Genomic DNA, 4,968 nt, shown 5'->3' with positions numbered 1-4,968 from the left:
ATCAACTATTATAAATCATCCATCTTTTTTCTTCATTTCTTTCACCAGCCATACAAACATGTCGATGGCATATATTTAAAGATACATTATTCCTTCAATTAAAGTGTGATGGTATGGTTGTAAATGTGCACATCATCATTTTGCAAATATATATGAGATAATAGCTTAGATTTCAAGTTCTTTATTCTTTTTTTTTTTTTCTATGAATAAAATTTTTGTAACGTATTTGATGAGATGATGTGAGTTTTAGATATGATTAATTAGATTTAAATTGAACAAGTTAGTTCTCTCTTACTTTGACTCGTCCAATATTTAAAAGAAGAACAGTGCCCCTTTGTCACTTGTTGGTGAATGTTCTAATGCTAATGGGAGGCGGATGCTTGTTAAAGTTCTGATTCCAATGGGCGGCGTAGGAAAACTCCTCAAGAATGGTTCCCTCCAAAAAAAATACAAATTTATACGTTCTTGGTCTTCCTCTCGATGTCACTATTTCCGAGGTGATAACACACACACATGTATCTATGTAATATAATTTTTGTTATATGTTTTCAGGTGTATGTATGACGTATTGCGCAAAGGCGGCCTGATCTGATCTGCAGGTAAGGAATTCCATTTTCCTTGTTTTTTCACTAGAATATAATAATAATCGTTTCATATGATGTACACAGGACTTCATTACCCAAGAGCCGTGGATTAAATTGTATCGGAATAGTCATGTCGGGCTATTGAATAGGGATTGTATTGTAGCATATGTTCATGTACTCGTAACTATTAATTAAATATTTAATTGATTACAAAGATTATTACGTTTTTGTATAAATAAAAATTTGTATAATTTATCTCATTTCTCCACAGGAGGCGAGTGTGGATCATGCCATGTGTTGCTCGATGGCACCCCTCTTCGACCAGGAGCACCACCCATTCTTTCTTGAGAGCTCATTTTCAACAAAAAGGTAATTATATTGTGTATAACAAACCAATGATTTTCCGTAGTAAGTTATAATTGTTTATGATACGTTGCTTAAATTGTTTTTTATTTCGGGCGACATTTATGAGCCTAGATTTGTAAGACGCCGAACTAACAGGCAAGGACGACAGTTGGGAGAAAGATTCCGGGGGTTTGACGAAATACCCAAGAAAAGCATATCTTCCCCCACTGTCGTTGTTGCCTCTTCGACGTCTTACCAATCTAGGCTTATAAATGTCACTCGAAATAAAAATCAATTTAAGCAACATAACATAAATAATCAAACTTATCACGGAAAATCATCGGTTTGTTTCACACAATATAAATACCTTTATGTTGAAAATGAGCTCTCGATAGAGACATAGGTGGTGCACCTGGTCGGAGAGGGGTGGCATCGAGCAACACGATGACAAGATCAACACTGGCCTCCCATGGAGAAAAGAGATAAATTACACAAACTTTTCTTTATATAAAAACATCATAATATTTGTAAATAATTAAATATTTAATAAATAATTACGAGTATTTGAACTTATGTTACCATACAATCATCATTCAACAATCCAGTATGACTATCCCAATACAATTTAATTCACGGGTAGTGAAGTCATTTGTACATCATATGAAACGATTCTTCTTTGTTGTTGTTGTTGTGAAAAAACAAGGAAAATGGAATTCCTTACCCTGTAAATCAGGCCGCCTTCGCGAAATACGTCATACAGCTGAAAACATATAACAGAAAGTCAGAAATTGTATTACATATACATAGATAATGTGTGTTCTCACCTCAGAAAAAGTGACATCGAGGGGAAGCCCAAAAATGTAAAAATTTCCATTAGGTATTTGTAGACTACAATTACTTAACGCATAGTAATGGTTGAAATATTAAATTGATGCCCTTTCTAAACTCGTTAGATTTTATAAACAATATAAAAAACATAAATCATGTAAATGTAAGTTACTTGGAATTACTTTAATAATAAAGTAGAACTAGAAATTTAAAAAGATGAAATTAAATTGTTACCCTTATATCCAGGATTATCAATACGACCGAGAGATTTCTTCTTCCTTGTTTTCCTTATAACTCCAACCGAGTTTTGCATAAAAAATATGTCAACTAACAAACATGAATATATTGAGTAAACAAGCCTAGTATACGTCAATTATATCTAATTTGCTAAGCCCATTACACATTGAATTCTAATTTCATTCTATGTTCTACCGTTACTTTCTACGGACTAGTTAAAGTTCTCTTAAAATCTGCAATTAGCCGATTTCGATTGTAAGTTCTCCTTTAAATTTTTCCTTCTTTTAAAAAATTTCGTTTCATATAATAATTCTTGTAATTGTGTTTGTTCTATTTAATAAAATATGATACTCTTAACTACGATCAATTTATTTATTTTTTTAGATGTATTTTCCCGAATGAAAATTGTTGCTATTAATGGAATGTTACCCATTTATGATTACTAATATTTATATTTATGTTCTTAAAGCTTGTTTGATTCTTTATATTGAAAGGGAAATTGATGATATATTTACTATAATTGCTTTTACTTTCAAAAGTGTAAACGTGTTTAACTTTTAACACAGAAGATAAAGTTTTTCTCAGAAATCTCGTATTTTATGATAAATTTTATCAATACTTAACTAATCATAACTATTTAACTAATATCGAAAAACTAGTTCGTGAAAAATGCCTCTGCGTGTGCAAGATTTTAGCTAATTGTTATAGATTAGCCTCCTTCCCAAAAAAATTGTCCCACATACTATTTTAGTTTGTTCCTAAAAAATGTTCTTTGTCAAAAGAACATTAAAAATCCTTGAAAGTTCTCTATATTTGTAAGTTTAAGAGGTAAATTTAAAAGTGATTAATTATATTATGAACACTAACCATAACATTGTAACTTAAATGAAAGAAGGTTACAATTTAAAATAGGTAACGTTTAATAAGCTAATTTAAAACATTTGATTTGATAAAGGGTAAAAATGACAATTTACAAATCTATTTAAAATCTAACAAATTTTAAAATGGGACAATAATAATGGGACGGAAGGAGTATAAGTATTTTCCTTTATTCTCACTTGGTTACTTAAATCGTTGGAAGCTACGAGTAAGGTTGACTTAGTAGAGATTAAGTATCGCACGAGGAGCTTATCAAGATAAGTTAGTGACACTGAACCTCTCTCATCTTAATACCTAGCTCCGCCACTATTCGGGATCAGTTGTAACTCTACGATCGAAGAGACCGAAGAAACTGGTCAGAAACTGAAATAAGTACCTCCTCCACGTTGTGGAATAATATTTTGACATTATGCCCTCATGGTGATGTGAAAAGGAAATAGTAAGCGACCTAAAAAGTCATACATATATACTACATTATTAGTAAAATGATATATCATACGGAGTAATAAGTTTATCATGCACATATCTATTATAGTAATTATTATCACCACCTCACAAAGAAACCAATTACATTGAAATCATAATGCAATTTCATGCAATAAGCGTAAACAATTTGAACTACGATATCAAAGAAAATTCTCCATCTATTGTCATTATCATATGCAATGGTCATAAACTTGGTCAAGAACATATTCATTAATCCCCTATTGCAAACAATCTGTTAATTATAAACATATAATAGAAGCACATTAGAACATGTTTTTAATTAGCATATTGTTTGCTATCGGGCATTAATGACAATGTTCTTGATCAAGTTTATGATCAATGCATATGATCATGATAATAGATGGTGGATTTTTTATGATATCTTGGTTCAGTTTGTATATACTCTTTACATGAAATTTCACCATAATTTCAATGTAATTAGTTTTTTGTAAACCGATGATAATCATTGTAATATATATGTGCATGTTAAACTTATTATGGTATATAATTTTACATGAAATTTCACTATGATTTCAATGTGCATGTTGATAATTATTGTAATACATTCGTAGATATTAATGGTATTAAGGATACACTTAGAGAACAAGTTAGATCATTTCTTGGAAGCTAAGATTTTTTAAATATCGTTAAGATATATTTCATTCATCTCCATCGCCATGTTTCTTTAGCATTACAGGCCGGTTGGTCGGGGTTGTTATGACAACTAATAGACTTGCTAGTAATGAAAGTCAAGTAAACAAAATATGGAACAATAGATATGAAACTGATTGTGTATTGTAAATGGTTTACCTTATTCAAATGGTTACAACTACACTTGCTTAAATACTAGATCAAGCACAAACACAATGATTAAACACACATATAAGCCACCTATTAAAGCTAGATGACACCTAACACACATGTGAAAATAAATCACATAACATGGGCAAAAGTATGCCAACAAGAAAGCAATACACCAAAATAATCAAAAGAAATCGGGTTAACTTTAACAGCCTGTCCAGATCTGCTGATCTGCTAGTGATGCGCTGCATCACTTAGAGATGCGCCGCATCTCTTAGTGGTGGTGCGCCGTATCCCTTTGAAACGCCGCATCTAAAACCTTCGGCACATTTTGGTGCATAGATGCGCCACATCAATGAAGAGATGCGCCGCATCTCTTTGTTTCACGTTTACCGAAATCTGCAAAATTCGTACAAGACATAGGTTGATTTTTAGTGGCACTTTGAGGTGCATTTTTAGTGACACTTTGAGTTTGTAACAATATTTTAACACTCCCCCTTGGTGCAAACTCCCAATCAACAATTCCCAACGCCTCTCGAAACTCCATAAACTTGGTCTTCATCAAAGCTTTAGTAAAGTCATCATCCGTCTTTACATTTGTGAGCTTTATATCCCCGCTACGAACCTTTTCACGAATAAACCAACAAAGCATTTCTATATGCTTAACACGTGAACAAAAAATAGAATTCAAAGCTACCATGATTGCACTTCCGTTGTCACAATTCAATTTGACACCACCATATACTTGTTGAAGTATATCACCAATCAATCTCTTTAACCAAGTAAACTCTTTTGGCTCCTTTTCACA

The sequence above is a fragment of the Rutidosis leptorrhynchoides genome, chromosome 3 (genome assembly GCF_046630445.1).
Source record: "Rutidosis leptorrhynchoides isolate AG116_Rl617_1_P2 chromosome 3, CSIRO_AGI_Rlap_v1, whole genome shotgun sequence".
Classification (NCBI taxonomy): domain Eukaryota; kingdom Viridiplantae; phylum Streptophyta; class Magnoliopsida; order Asterales; family Asteraceae; genus Rutidosis; species Rutidosis leptorrhynchoides.
The sequence above is the reverse complement of the archived record's forward strand: the minus strand, read 5'-3'. Positions refer to the sequence as shown.